A 16,215-nucleotide genomic window follows, 5' to 3' on the forward strand; every position below is an offset into this window, starting at 1 on the left:
CCTGCGAGGTTCGTTACAGCGGCCGCGAACCTCAGCAGGCCGCTTTGAACAGGAGCGGTAGCGGCTGTTGCAGGAGGATTGGGGGGGGGGGAATTCGTGAGCGGCGGCAGGACCATGAGGCGGGATTGAGTTTTTCGGCTTACCCTATCTGGGGAAACCGCCGTGCCAATTTCAAAGCAGCTGCTTTTAACATAGGCGTAGCTGAACTGTACCTGATGGAGGAAGGGAAGGAACGGTGGGGCAAATTTTGTCAACGGCAGTCCTTGTGCGGTTCGAGAGAGGGGGGGGTGGAGTCGGCGACTTGCAGCTTCGCGTGCCTCCCACCCCCCCTTCCCTCCGGCTCCGCCGCCGATAGTCTCCACCTGCATTGCCCCTGGCGCAGCACTCACCGGCCCGTCGGGCGGGGAACGGAGGAACAGGTTCAGGGCTGGCGGGGGGGAGGATTGAGTCCGGCTGAGACTGGCAGGAAGAGGAAGGCGGAGCAGATGAGCCGGCACCGAAAAAAACTTTAAAGAGCCAGCCAGACCGTGAGTGCGAGCTGTTGTAAGTTTGCATGTGCACTCTTGCCGGCCACGGACATACGGATCACGGAAGCACGCGGATTAGACTGCGCATGCGCCGCCTACGGTTTTATTATATAGATGTCCTCGACAAGACTTAGGGACTCTTTTACTAAGCTGCGCTTGAAAGTGGTCTGTGCTATGACTAGCTCGTGAGTTTCCCAAGTGCTGAGACCACTTTTTAGCACAGCTGTAAAATGGACATATTTTCTATGTTTGCAATGATGGCCATGTGCTGATATTGGAATGTTGCTACTTTTGGGGGGTTTGTCAGGTACTGGTAATCTGGACTGGCTACCCTGAGGACAGGCTAGATCAGTGGTCTCAAACTCAAACCCTTTGCAGGGCCACATTTTGTATTGGTGGGTACTTGGAGGGCCGCAGAAAAAAAATAGTTAATGTCTTATTAAAGAAATGACAATTTTGCATGAGGTAAAACTCTATAGTTTATAAATCTTTCCTTTTGGATAAGTCTTAATAATAATATTGTAATTTATAGCTAAAGAGACATATGATCAAGAAACTGTTTTATTTTACTTTTGTGATTATGATAAACATACTGAGGGCCTCAAAATAGTACCTGGTGGGCCGCATGTGGCTCCCGGGCCGCGAGTTTGAGACCACTGGGCTAGATGGACCACTGGTCTGACCCAGTAACTCTATTCTTATATTCCCATTAGTGTGTGGCCTTTAGCACATGAAATCTTAACTTATTGTGTAGGCAGTAAGGGATCCTGCACTAACCACACGCTAATCACTATATCACGCACCAAACAATTAGCATAGCTGCACCCATTCTCCACCCCCAAACATGCCCCCAATGCAAAAATATATATATTTTATTAGCAGGATGCTTGAGCGTGCCCGTGGTAGTGTAATTTTAAGTGCAGCAATACTACTTACCACAGCTTAGTAAAACAGCCCCTTAATGTCACTAAAACATTTCTATATTTTCTTTAATTCTCATTTCTGTGTATTGTTTTCTTGGAGCAGCTGTTCATGCTTTCCAAAGTACTGATTGCATAGGTGATAAAAAGTCATTTGCAAATCCCTTGGATTTCTCCTATAGAAACAACGAGAATATAGGGCTATAAGAACATGACAGAAACCATGCTGTTAGTACCTGGCAGATCCTAGAAAGCTGATAATGGGGAAAGAGAGAAACAGAGACCATTATTAGGAAACTGGAATTTCTCAGTGTATGTTACAGAGACAACCCTGACCTGAAATACTTATCCTGAATGCATTCAGTACTATGTGTAAAAGTATGCTGAATATAATTTTGAGCACTATGCAGGTGTGATCATATTTTTCAGGACAGGCATTACAGATACTGCAAAATTCAGTGTTCTCTACAAGGATGGACTGACTGATAAACATAAGAAAATATAGAATGGAAATTGATCTCTGTGGAAAGCTCCAAGGTTGAATAGAAGACAGCAGCACTAAGAAAAAGCTCCAAATATTATGAAACAGTATAAAAGGAAAATATGAGACAAATAGTGCCAAATCTAAAATAATGAGAAATAATCAGTGTCGGCTTTCTTAGCCATTTTCTGGTACAGTCTTGAGAAATTATTTTTGTTCAAAAACAGCTTAAACCTGGGCCCTTTTACAAAGCTGCAATTAGCACTAACACATGCTTACCGCACATAAAAGAACAATTCCGTGGGGCATTCTCAGACATCCTGCGGTATTCCCATGCGCTTTATAAAAATACATATTTTTTAGTGCTGGGGGCATGTTTGGGAGTGGAGAATAAGCATGGTTAGTCCTAAAGCATCACTGTGCATCAATAACCTTAGTCATCTCATTAAACCCACTATGAAGGTATTGGGAGTAACATTGGACCAGAGTCTGACCAAGTAGACTCCTTGATTCGAAAGATCTTTCTCACCCTCTAGAAGCTTCGGTCCATCAGAGCTTACTTCGATGCATTGGCGTACCTAGCATATGTGACACCCGGGGCTCATCATTTTTTGACACCCCTCCCCTCATCTGTACAGAAAACATGATTTTTAGTAACAAGCCACACGTCACACATGAGTACCTAGGAAAAGGCAGCATCTTACATACTTCAGTGAGCAGTACAACATCAATACACCCATTGTAAAACTAAACAAGCCAGACTAGTACATATCAATCCTACACCATCAATCCTAACAGAAAACCATGTCTTTCGAACACACAGAACACAGAAAACACCTTCACCTAGTATGGAATATGTCATCACAAACTAACCCCTCCCTTTTTTACAAAACTATAGTGTGGATTTTAGCCACAGTGGCAACAGCTCTGACGCTCATAGAATTCTGAGCATCAGAGCTGCTACCACCACGGCTGGCGCTAAAAAATGCTCCACAGTTTTGTAAAAGGGGGGATAAAATAGAAATACATAGACAAAGGTTAAATTGAACCAGTATGAAGCTGGACTCTGCATACAATGCAAAACCATAGAAACAGTGACACATGTCTCCTAAAGCAATAAATAAATAGAAAATTTTTTTCTACCTTTGTCTTCTGTGGTTTCTGCTTTCCTCATCTTCTTGTAACTCTCTTCCTTCCATCCACTGTCTGCCATCTTTCTTCCCCTATATGGCATCTTCTCTCCTTCTATGCCCCTTCCACAAACTGTATGCCTTCCCCTTCCATCTCTCCTTTCACCCCCATTGGTCTGGCATCTCTCTCCTCTCCTTCCCTCTCCCATACCTCTCCTCTGCAATCCCTTTCCCTTTTTTCCCTCATTTTCCTTTTCAATTTATTTTCTGCATCTGTCTAGATTACGTTCTTACTACCCTCTCATCAATGTCCTTTTTTTACTGTCTACCTAAAGCTTGCCACCTCTTTCCCTCACCCCTTCCAGTATCTAACTTTATCCTCGTCCCTCAATCCAGCATGTGCCCTTTTTTCTTTCTCCTCCCCACTTCCTTCCAGCGTCTGCTCCACCTCACCCTCACACTTCCATTCAGTGTATGTCCCTCTCTCTACCCCTTCCATCTACTGTTCACCTTTTCTCTCACCCCTTCCAGGCACTGCTCTCTCTGCCCTTTCCATCCAATGTCTGCCTTCTCTCTCTTCCATACAACATCTTCATTCTTTCTATGCTCCTTTCATAACTATCTATCCTGTGCCCCTTCTCTCCTTTGTACATGATTGATTTCAGCTCTGCCACCTCTCCATTTTTTTCTCTCTGTCACCAACCCATCCCCTATGCTCTGGCATCTGTCTCTTATCCTTTCTTTCCTTCGCACCCCACAGTCTGGTATCTGCCCTTCCCTGATTCTCTGGCATTTTTCTCCTTTCCTTCCATCTTTCCCTCCCTCTCCATGTTCTGAGATCTCCCCCTTCCTTTTCCCTTAGTTTGGCATACCTTCCTCCTTTCCTCCAAGCCCTGGCATCTCCTTTCATTCCCTCCCTCATCTTCCTTCTCCCTCCAGCTGGGTACAGCAACACTCTCCCCTGCAGCTCTGGACTTCCCCACACCTGCTCCCCCCCCAAATTGCCAATGTTTCGGTTACTCTTCTTTCTTCCTCCCTCCCCCCAATGCAGGTCCCTATGGCACCATCATCTCTTAGTCCCTCTAACGCCGGCCCTGCAGCTCCGGACTTCCTCACACCTGCTCCCCCCCCCCGGTCGCTATTATTTTAAATGTAATGGCAGCCGCGGCACTGTATCCATCGGAGGAGACTTCTAACCTCGGCATGCCCCGGAACTCTTCCTGCAACAGCAACTTCCTGTTCCCGCCTAGGTGGGCTGCAGGAAGAGTTCCTGGGCAGGCCGAGGTTAGAAGTCTCCTCTGATGGATACAGCGCTGCGGCTGCCATAACATTTAAAATAATAGCGATCGAGGGGAGCAGTTGTGGGGAAGTCCGGAGCTGCAGGGCTGGCATTAGAGGCAGTGAGAACAGCCGGCTGTGAACCCCCCAAGGCGTGCACCCGGGGCGGACTGCCCCCTCCCCCCGCCGCCTCCCCCCTTGTTACGCCACTGCTTCGATGTCTCATCATTTAGAATTCTGGTACAATCCCTCATACTGAGTCAACTCGATTATTGTAACATCGCCTACTTGGCACTCTCCCAGAAAAATACGCGGCAATTGCAACTGGTACAAAATGCAGCGGTTAGGCTACTTTGTGGACTGAAGAAGTTTGATCATGTAACACCTTCCTATTGACTTCTATACTGGCTGCCGATGGAGGCACGTGTGAAATTCAAGTTTGGTTGTTTTTGCTTCAAGGTACTTTACGACTTAGCCCTTAAATATATAACAGACCTTTTCTCTTTCACAACCAACAGACATAGGAGAAGTTCACATCCGAACTTTGTTTCTCCACCGGTTAGAGGCTGTAAATTTAAAAGTCATCTCCAACATATTTTCTCACATCAAGCAGCATTATGGGCTAAAGATCTGGAACACTGCTCGTGCCTACTACTTATAGGGAATTCAGGAAACGCCTAAAAACACATCTGTTCCTGAAGTACTTATGTAACTGACCTATACAATCTTAGTCCTCAACAAATGATCTTCAAAATGTTATTCACTAACTCTGAACTTTGTTTATTCCATTCAATCTGTAATACCTTTTAATCATTGTAAACCGCATAGAACTTCATGGTCCTGCTGTATATAAACTATTGTTATTATTATTATTATCTGAGTCTGATGTTAGACAGGTTTCTGTGAGGAAGAGGCAGTCAAGATTCTCGTTTTCTATCCAGTCTTTTATGAGTTCTGTTTTTGGGCCTAGAGCAGGGGTGCCCAACACGTCGATCGCGATCGACCAGTAGCTCAGGAAGGCAACGCGAGTCGATCGCGGAGCCCATCCCGGGCTCCGTGATAGACTTGTGTTGCCGTCCTGATCTACCGGGCCGATCAGCCTTCCTCTCCAGTGTTCTCTCTAGGGCCTTTTAGCTGGGCGGTCCACCCAGCTGTCATCTGCTGCTGCCGCCACTGCTGAACATTAAAAAAAAACCGGCTTGGAGATTTCAGCCCGTAGCGAACTTATGCTCCGTGGCTCTAACGTGTGCGTGCCGGCTTCCCTTCTCCTCCCTCCGAAACCGGAAGTTATGTCCGGGGGGGGGGGGGGGAGAAGGGAAGCCGGCACGCACATGTTGAGAGCCCTGAAGCAAGCGTTCGCTATGGGCTAAGGCGTGAGACAGGTTAGTGAAGCATTTGCTCTCTTGCTGCCGGGTCCTGCCTACTTTCTGTTTCCGCGAAGGCAGGACCCGGCAGCATTTCCCCCAATAGGTCGATCGCGATCTTGGGCCAATCAGCCTTCCTCTCCCCGACGGCAGAATTGACGTCGGGGAGAGGAATGCTGGGCGGCCAAAGCAGGGAGAGCTTAGGACGGCGTCGGCTTTCGGGCCTGTTATTGGTGGCAGTTTGGGGCCTGTTATTGGTGGCGGTTTGGGTCCTGGTCCCCGATGGCAGTGGCTTGGGGGAGGGCAGGGAGAAAGAAAGAAAAAGTGCAGGGAGGGAGACAGAAGGAAAGAAGAGAAACAGAAAAAAAAAAGGGAGGCAGAGAGAAAGAAAGGGCAGGGAGAAAGGAAGGAAAAGTTGGGGGAGGAAATGAGGTCTGGAGGAGAGGAAGCATACAGGCTAAAAGAAGGGAAGAAAGATTGGATGCACAGTCAGAAGAAGAAAGTGCAACCAGAGACTCATGAAATCACCAGACAAGGTAGGAAAAATGATTTTATTTTAAATTTAGTGATCAAAATGTGTCTGAATTTATATCTGCTGTCTATATTTTACACTAAGGTCCCCTTTTACTAAACCGCAATAGAGTTTTTTTTAGCGCAGGGAGCCTATGAGCGTCGAGAGCAGTGCTGGGCATTCAGCGCAGCTCCCTGCACTCTAAAAACTGCTATCGTGGTTTAGTAAAAAGGGAGGGGGTATATTTGTCTATTTTTGTATGGTTGTTACTGAGGTGATAGTGCATAGAGTCATCTGCTTTGACCTCTTTGAAAAACCCTGGAATAGGAATGATAATTAACATTTTCTATGCGTACAGTGTGCGTTGTGTTTTTTTTTTAATTTTATTTTTGGTAGATCATTTTGACTTGGTCATTTTAAAAGTAGCTCACAAGCCCAAAAAGTGTGGGCACCCCTGGCCTAGAGCACTCATGTTTATAAATATTCCTAAGAAAGAATAATCTGCTTTGGCCAGGATTAATTGAAATACCTTTTCAAAGTGAGGTGTGGCTGGAAGATCTTAGGTGGCTCCTCTCTATCCATGTGTGTATTAGAGAATAAAAGAATTGAATAAGCACTCATCTTGAAGATATGGTGATGACATTGTAGTTTGCAGCATCAGTTGCTAGTGAACTGTATCTAGTGGTTTTAACATGAAAAAGTAATTGGCACTGAACTGTCTTAATTATTCTCCCTGTATCAGGCCCTTTATTATTGCACTGGCTCTCTCTGAAAAATCTAAATGAGTTTCACAGGACATGAAGCTGTGAATTCTCTGCTCATTAGTGAAAAGGCTACAATACCAAGGGCTCTGTTTTTCCTTTTCTAGCTGAAATCCTAGGTAGATGATTTAGAAAAAAAACCTGATTTGCCTGTTTAGTGATCTCTAAAATAGTGAACCCCTAGCTGAAAGAACTATAAAAATAAGGACCCCATATAACACAGCATGATAAAGCGGTAAGCATATGATACACTGAAAGATTAGACCCTTGTATGTGTTGGGTTTTTTTGGCTAGAACATACATAGTCTACTGCAAAGGGTACAGTAGTCTTTACAAGTGCAGAAGGCATCATTACATTTTCAACTTTGCCTCCTTGTGTCACTGGTCAGTGCTTAAGCTCCTCGGTTTTTCCTTTTGCATGTAATAAGAGAAGGCATCTTTTTTTTCTGCTCTGCATCTGTTTTATTATTTGACTCAGGTCCAACATTTCTCTTCTTTTCCCTCTCACCCTCTCATTATCTACCATCTCTCTCTCTCCCTTCCCCTCCATCCTTGGAACCAGCAGTGCTCCCCCTCCATTGATCCCTCCCATTGTCCAGTATTTTTCTCTCTTCCTGCTCGCAGTCCAGTTCCTCTTTCCTTCTCACAGTCTACCTGTTCACTGCTATGTGCTGCCTCTCTAACACAATATCCTGTTTCTTCCTGGGTAGAATGCATGAGAAGGAAGGTTTTACAATCCACCAAAGCCAGCGGGAGTACATCGCAGCCACTGCTTGAAAGCACCATGAAGAAACTTTAAGGTAGACCGGGGGGAAGGAAGGAGATGTCTGACCACAGGGGCCTCCTGTAGCAGTGGGGTCCAGTCTTCACCTCATCCCAATGCAAGCTCTGACAAGGGTGCATGTTGCTAGATGGGCTTGAGGCCTACCCATAGCTATGTCACTGCTGCCAATAAATCCGAATCAGCTCTTATATCACAGCCTATAAATTCAGAACTGTAATCACCTACTGTTCCTGAATGTAACTTGCCATGACTATACTGAAAAAAGGACTGAACTAAAATCCCTTCCCCCTATTGGTATAAACAACTACAATGCCCATGTGTTGCAAGCTGACGGGGTTTTCAGGATCTCCATGATGCACTGCATACAATGGAGACCCAAGTGACTTGAAGATTGTCTTAGTATTTTATTTCACAGCTAAGGAACATAACAATACTTTCACCTATTCAGCTAGGGTTATGAGAAAATACAATACCATTTATGACCCAAAAGAGAGAACAAGTACTGCATGTAATTTCTGCTATGGGACTTTAGTCTTGCATAAAGACAAAATATCTAATAGAGAGCTGAATCTTTAATACCATTTGTGACATACATCTTGTTGGACTAATTTACTAGTCATTCACCCAATTCTCTATGAAGGGCACTGAATGCAATAAGAATTAATTAGCTCATTCCAGTGAATGAACTCCATTTACTAACAAAAGACCCTAGTGATAATTGGATTGTTTAGGAGTTAATTAAATGCAGAAACCAGAAATGCAAATGACATGACTCAGTTCAATTATTTTCAGTTAAGGAATACAGGACCGTTGCAGAAAATGAATGGTTTCAAATTAAGATTTAATGCATATTTGCCATGGATTTACTGAAGCTGAGGAGGAGGTTGATTGTGCTTTCTGGGAAAGGGAGGATGAGGAACTAAAGAATTTTTTCAGAATTTTTTTTTATTTTTGGGGTATAATTGTATATGTTTGATAATGGTGAGGAGGGGTGTGGTTGCATGGAGGGAGTGGTTTTTTTTGTTGTTTGTAGACTATTTTGATTGGTTTTAGTTTCCAAGTTTCAAGTTTATTAAGGTTTGATATACTGCTTTAATACCAAAGTGGTTTATAATATAAAACAATTTTAAAACAAACACAAATAATTAAAAACAAGGGAAAGGACATAAATATGTGAATTTGAATTGTCACGACATGTCACAAGAGGAAAAAAGGGGAGACTTTATAATTTATAAAATTGAAAAGGTAATGGGAAGAATGATATGGAGAGGGGGGAAGACTTAGGTGATCCATTTATCTAACCCCCTCTTTTACAAAGGTGCGCTAAGCTTTTTAGCGCATGCTAAATATTAGTGCGTGCTAAACATGTGCTAAACGCTAACGCGTGCATGTTATCCTATGGATGCATTAGCGGTTAGCGCATGCGTTGATTTAGTGCGTGCTAAATCCACACTAAAACGCTTAGTGCGCCTTTGTAAAAGGGGGCCTAAATCTCAAAAGCATCTTTAAAGAGAAAGGTTTTACGGTTAGGTTTAAAATGATTAGAGTAAGTGGTATAAAAAAAAACTCGATATAATCAGATCTCTTTCCTGCAAACCCTTCAGATAAGGCAAACCTTATCAAATTGGATCAAGGCGTTTAATTTATTCAATACGTTTTTTCTACTTGCAATAAATCCCTAAGCAAGAAAAGTACATCAATATAAAATGCAAATTCTTACAAATCTGATTTTTTAAAAAATGATAGAAAGTTCATATTTATGCCTATAACACTATAAAACATTCCTCTTCTTCCACTGACAGCTCAGGCAGATCATAAGCATATCTACTTCAGTAGAAAATATGAACAAGTGTGTTCTTTCTTCCATGATGACAAGGCTGGAATACGACCAAAGTATATTCTTTCAAAAATTATATATAAGAGAGTTAAGAAGGGACAAGTAGCAAAGAATACTGTAATATCAAAGATAATAATTGATGAGAGTCCTCAGTTATCACAACTCTAAAATGGGGAGTCAACCCCTAAATAGAGTTGACACAAGTTAAACCCGAAACAGGTAGTATTTGTGATACATCTCCGGAACTCTCATATAGTAAAAATACGTGAAATACGTGACTCAATAAAAGTGAAAACTATGACTAAAGCCACAACTGTCTGTTCTTAAATCACTTATATATGAGCGTCCAAAGTCAAATGCCTGAAAACTGTTCTTGACCGCAAAGCTGGAGCCAGAATTAAAAAAAGGAAACACAGTACTTATATCGTGCATGAATGTAACTTGAAAGCGTGCTCAATTTCAGTTCAATGGGGTTCCATTTCGGGCAATTAAAACCCCCCTTCCTCGGGAATCACGGCATTGCTAAAGTTCCAATGTAGATCACCAGCAGGCAGCAGCAAATTGAAAATGGTGCTGAGAGAGGCTGGAATACAACACTGGATGTTTGTTTGCTTCAGACCTCTGCAGTATGCATATTCTACTGCACTCAGGTTCCTGTCAGCCCCCAAATTAAAGATATACCCCTGAACTATTGCTCTATTTTAAGATGTATAACAGTTAGGGCCTCTTCTATTAAACTGCGCTAGCAGTTTCTAGCGCGGGGAGCTGGGCTGAATGGCCTGCACTGCTCCCGACGCTCATAGAGTTCCTATGAGCAGCGCGGGCCATTCAGCACGGCTCTCTGCGCTAAAAAACTGCTAGCACAGAGTAATAGAAGAGGCCCTTAGTCTTAGAATGATGGCTGGTCAACATTTTGCAGTCAGTTAAGATGCCAAGTTACTGTATATGGATAACAGGGATGTGCACCATGATAAAAAAGTTCTGTGCATTATAATAGTGCTTAGAATTGAAGACTGTTTATACATTACTACACTGCACAACAAAGTTTTTGCTTCCTGAACACTGCTGGGTGTTTCTTATAGAATTTTGGGTGCTGATCATGAATATTACATCAAAAATTACCCATCACGTACCATTTCAGAGAAATCTTCAATTTTGTCGTGATTTTTTCTTATATTTGGATGCAAACAATTTTTTCTCCCATAAGTGTCTTATCAACAACGGTTTGTGCCGCCTGGGTATGTCCATGCATAAAATCTAGCCAGGTTGGAAGCTGTTTTATGGAAGATGACATCCTGGGCATGTCTGGGCAGGTCTGAACGAGCTTGCGCTGTCTCACCATGCTATAATGGTGGCTTCCATACACCGATCCTGCTCATTTGGTTAATATAGATAGTCCGTGTGTGTATATAGTATCAGTATAGTAAAGTATAGTAGTATAGTAGCTGTAGCAATATAACAGTAAGTAAGCTTGATGCTATAGACGTTTTGGTGTCGGGCAATATGTCTCGTCGGTGTCGTAACAGCCGCGACACATTCTGCTATATCTGTGGGGAATATACACTTACGCCTCAGAGACGTTCGATGACTGCCCTTGTAAAGAAAGCCTATCATCTGTATTTTGGCTGCAAAATAGGTGATCAAGACAAGCAATGGGCGCCTCACATTTGCTGTGCGACATGTGCTGTTAGTCTGAGAGCCTGGCTCAGAGGTACTCGAAAGACGATGCCATTTGCTGTTCCGATGATATGGCGAGAACAGAAAGACCATGTGACGGACTGTTATTTCTGTTTGACTAATGTGTCTGGTTTCTCTGCCAAAAACAAGAAGTCAATTGAATATCCTAATCTGCCTTCAGCAATGAGACCCATGCCACATGATGACAGTCTTCCAGTTCCGAAACCACCAGAGGATTGGACCTTAGACGAACCAGATGAAGAAACTGCAGTGCAGGGTTCTAACAGTGACATTGACCCGGATTTTGAACCATCCTCATCAGGCGATCCACATCTGATAACACAGTCCGAATTGAACGATTTGGTCAGAGATTTGGGTCTGTCAAAAGCAAAAGCTGAGCTGCTAGGTTCGAGACTGCAGGAATGGTGTTTGCTATCACCAGGTACGAAAATTTCTGTGTTTCGAGACCGGCATCATGATATAACCAAATTTTTTGCACAAGTCGACAGTCTCTGTTTCTGTTGTGACATTGAAGGATTGTTCTCGGTCTTTGGTTGTGATCACAACCCGGAAGAGTGGCGTCTTTTCATTGATTCGTCAATGTTAAGCCTGAAAGCTGTTCTGTTGCACAATGGCAACGTTTATCCTTCAGTACCTGTTGGCTATGCAGCACATATGAAAGAAACATATGAGAATATGGAAATGTTACTAAAGTATGTCCAGTATACCAGGTATAACTGGAATATCTGTGGAGACCTCAAAGTCGTTGCTCTGTTACTAGGACTGCAGCTTGGCTATACAAAGTACTGCTGTTTCATCTGCGAATGGGACAGCCGAGACAGAGAGTCGCACTATTCTAGAAAGAACTGGCCACTCCGTAAAAAGTTAGTTCCAGGACAGAAAAATGTAGCACATGAATCGCTTGTTGACCCGACAAAGATATTTTTGCCTCCTCTTCACATTAAACTGGGACTCATGAAGAATTTTGTGAAAGCAATGAACAAGGAAGGGGAAGGTTTTCGTTATTTAAGACAGATGTTCCCAAGAATAACTGATGCCAAGATCAAAGAGGGTATTTTTGTTGGCCCCCAGATCAGACATGTTATGAGTGACAAGCGATTTGAAGATCTGTTAGTTGGGCCGGAAAAAATTGGCTGGAAAGCCTTGAAAGACGTTGTTGACAATTTTCTGGGCAATTACAGAGCCCCAAACTACATTCAGCTGGTAGACAAACTTCTCAAAGCATACAAGAGAATGAAGTGCAATATGTCACTCAAGATTCATTTCCTCCATTCACACTTGGACTTCTTCCCCGCAAATCTCGGTGCTGTGAGTGACGAGCACGGTGAAAGGTTTCATCAAGACATAGCTACGATGGAGAAACGATACCAGGGCAATTGGAATCCGTCAATGCTTGCCGACTATTGTTGGATGCTACAACGTGATGCACCAGACACTGAATATAAAAGAAACTCGGGAGCAAAACACTTTTAATTCTGTTTCATTTAGTCGCTTGTGCGAAACGTAAACTTGACTATATATTTTATTGTCAGTAAACATAAAAATGTCTATTTCTCATAGTTCTTACGTGATGCAGTAAAACCAAAACCATATTTGAGCATACCAAGTTGGTACCTGTCATAATCACCAAAAACTTTTCAGGAATCAAGACTTAACCAAAAAATTGTTGTGCAGTGCTATTAGTATGCAAATGTTCACTCTAGGCATATTGGTATCTTATTGGCATATGCGGGCTGTCGTCTACACTGTTTTGTATGTTATGAATGATCTGTATGATCTGTTTATTCATTTTGGGCATGAATCTGTTATAAAGAAAATGTATTTTATCTGCTTTTTTAGCAATAAAAAATATTGAACTTAAAAAAACAACTTCTGGATTGTTTTCAGTTCATTTGATCTTTTTTCTGACTATAGTATATTTTTTTTATTCACTTACAGATTGCATTTAATACCATTTTTAATAAGCAGAACTTTTTAACATTCACTAATCAAGTGTTTTTGTTCTTATAGTTTAATAAATTGATTAAAATAAATAAAAAAAAAAACATTGCAAAATAGTGGACCCAAGAGACAAGCAGAGCTCTAGAGTCTCAATGTGTTGATGAGGCGATGGTGCAGGGAGGAGGGTTTTAGATTTGTTAGGAACTGGGTAGTATTCGGGGGAAGGGGGAGCCTATTCCACAAAGATGGGCTCCACCTTAAACAGGGTGGAACCAGGCTGCTGGCATCAACATTTAAAAAGGAGATCAAGCAGCTTAATTTTAAACTAAAAACGTGGGGGAAGGCCAAGTCTTGCTCAAAAGAGCATGGTTTGGAACAAGGTATCTTTAAAAGTTATCACTATGAAAGGGAAGACAGAGCATCCCAATAGTGAGGTTGTAATGCAGGCCACATTAGACCAGGTTTCCTTAAATATAGAGCAGTCAGATTTTAAAGATTGCAAATTATCCATGCCAACTGCTGAGCAAATTGTAAATAGATGTAACAAATATTGTTTGAAATGTCTGAATGGAAATGCCAGAAGCCTAAAAAACAAGGTGGGAGAGTTAGAATATTCTGCACTAAATGAAAAGATAGGTATAATAGGCATCTCTGAGACCTGGTGGAAGGAAGATAACCAATGGGATCCTATCATACTGCGATACAAACTATATCGTAATGATAGGGTAGATCAAATTGGTGGAGGTGTAGCATTATATATTAAGGAGGACTGAGGTAGAGTAAGGGGTTATTTTCCGCTAATGCTATGAATCCATTTCCATGCAGCAGGGGTTGCCAGCACAAGACTGAGCAGACTACATGTCCCAGACCGCACTAAGCTTTACAGTTCAGTGCTGAGCTACCTTAACATGGTAACCCTGCTGAGTCATGGGGTGGGGTTCATCAGGGAGGCATGTATCTGCCAAAGAGGAGAATCATTGGAGGGAGGTCCCCACGAGAGAGAAAAGTCTCTGAGGAAGGAAGGAGTCCCAGGAAAGAGAGATTTCTCCTTTCTTAGCTGTAGACTGAGGGAGCCTTGGGACATGTGCAAGAACCTCCAGGGGCAACTGGTCACTACTGAAGCAGGGTAAGCCAAAACCCATAAGTAAAATAAATGTGGAAGTAACTTAAGGATATGAAAACTAAGCAATTGTTTGTGCCTGTCCTGAGGCTGGGAGGAAACAGATTCAGGTCTCTAGAAAAATAAAAGCTTTTTACAGTGGTTGTTTATACTGTTTTGAGTACATGTGGGCAGGGCTCCTGGTGAGCCTGGACTGGACTCTGCCACATGATAATTGAATCAAATGGACTGAAAATGCTACATGAGTAGAAACACACCTTGGAATCCCTATGGGTAGAAATCTCATGTGTAAAGGGGAGAAGGATAATGATAGGGGTAAACTACCATCTACCTGACCAGAATGAATGGATAGGCTAACAAACTGTGTAACACAATAATAATGGATGTTTTCAACTACCCAATATTGACTGGGGAATATAAGATCAGGTCATGCTAGGGAGAGAAAGTTCCTTGATGAAATCAAGGATTGCTTTATAGAGAAGCTGGTTCAGGAATCTACAAGAAGCAAAGCAATTCTAGACCTAATTCTTAGTGGAGCGCATGAATTGGTGCGGGAAGTAATGGTGCTGGGGCTGCTTGATAACAGTGATCATAACATGACCAGATATGATATAATCCCTGGAATAAGTCCACACAGGAAATCCAGTGCAATAGAATTTAACTTTACAAAAAGAGACTATGATAACATGAAGAGAATGGTAAAAAAGAAATTTATAAGAGCACGGAAAAGGTTAAAAATGTACATCAGGCATGAATGTTATTCAAAAATACCATCCTGAAAGCCCAGACTAGATTATATCCCATATATTAAAAAAGGAGGAAGGAAGACTAAATGACAGCTAGCAAGGTTAATAAGTGAGGTGAAGGAAGCTATTAGAACTAAAAGAGAATTCTTTAGAAAGTGGAAGAAGGATCTGACTAAAAATGATTGTAAACAGCACAAGGAATGGCAAGTCAAATGCAAGGCACTAATAAGGAAGGCGGAGAGACCTTGAAAAGAAGATTGTGCTGGCAAAAAAAACACACAGTAGAAACTTTTTTAGGTATATTAAAATCAAGAAGCCAGGAAAAGAATCAGTTGGACTGCTAGACAACTGAGGGGTATAAAAGAGAGATTAAATGATTTCTTTGTTTCGGTCTTCACCGAGGAAGATGTAGGGGTAAGATACTGGTGCTAGAAATGGTATATGCTGATAAATAGAGAAAAATCAAACAAATCTCGATTACACTGGAAAATATAATGGGTCAATTTGACAAACTGAACAGTAGCAAATTGCCTGGACCAGATGGTATACATCCCAGAATGCTGATAGAATTGAAAATGAACTTGCAGAGCCTAGTGTGCTTTCACACATAGGCTACCCATTAGAAAATTTTCTATTCTTTCTTTCTTTATATTTGTTACATACATACTTAATTTTGTTATGTATGTAACAAATATAAATAAATAAAAAGAAAATTTCATACCTGGAAGAACTTCCATATGTTCCTATTTACGGCATGAAAGAAATCAGACTGCTGATGGCAAATCTTGAACCTTGCACATATTACTAGTAATATTTTTTCTCATATTCTGTAAACGAGGAGGTGCATTGAAATCATCCAAAGTTTCTCTAATTGGAGTCTTCATAAGAAAATAATTTATCTAGAGACTGCACATTACTGAGGAATAAAGGCAGTAATGAACAACTGGCAGAGAACAAGAGAAACTGAAAAAATATATATATTTATTTTGAATGGCATGCAATATACAGACAATTTGGAAAATGATGATTGTAGAAATATAAAGGGCTGTCATGTAAGCCTGCAGATTAGAACAAATGAACGTTAATTGGACAAAGAAGGGGAAAAATAGACTAGCCC

General features: G+C 42.0%; 1 long non-coding RNA gene across 4 annotated transcripts in view; it reads right to left on the reverse strand.

Moving 5' to 3' along the window:
• Positions 1–16,215, reverse strand: part of LOC117355909 — a 169,291-nt gene that overhangs the window by 95,481 nt on the left and 57,595 nt on the right. The window contains exon 3 of one of the 4 annotated variants that reach the window (XR_004538483.1): positions 1,470–1,623. The exons of the other annotated variants lie outside the window; for them this stretch is intronic. This is a non-coding gene — a long non-coding RNA (uncharacterized LOC117355909). Of the gene's footprint in view, positions 1–1,469; positions 1,624–16,215 lie in introns of those variants that run through there. 4 annotated transcript variants of the gene reach the window in all.

The sequence above is a fragment of the Geotrypetes seraphini genome, chromosome 2, assembly GCF_902459505.1.
Source record: "Geotrypetes seraphini chromosome 2, aGeoSer1.1, whole genome shotgun sequence".
Taxonomy (NCBI): domain Eukaryota; kingdom Metazoa; phylum Chordata; class Amphibia; order Gymnophiona; family Dermophiidae; genus Geotrypetes; species Geotrypetes seraphini.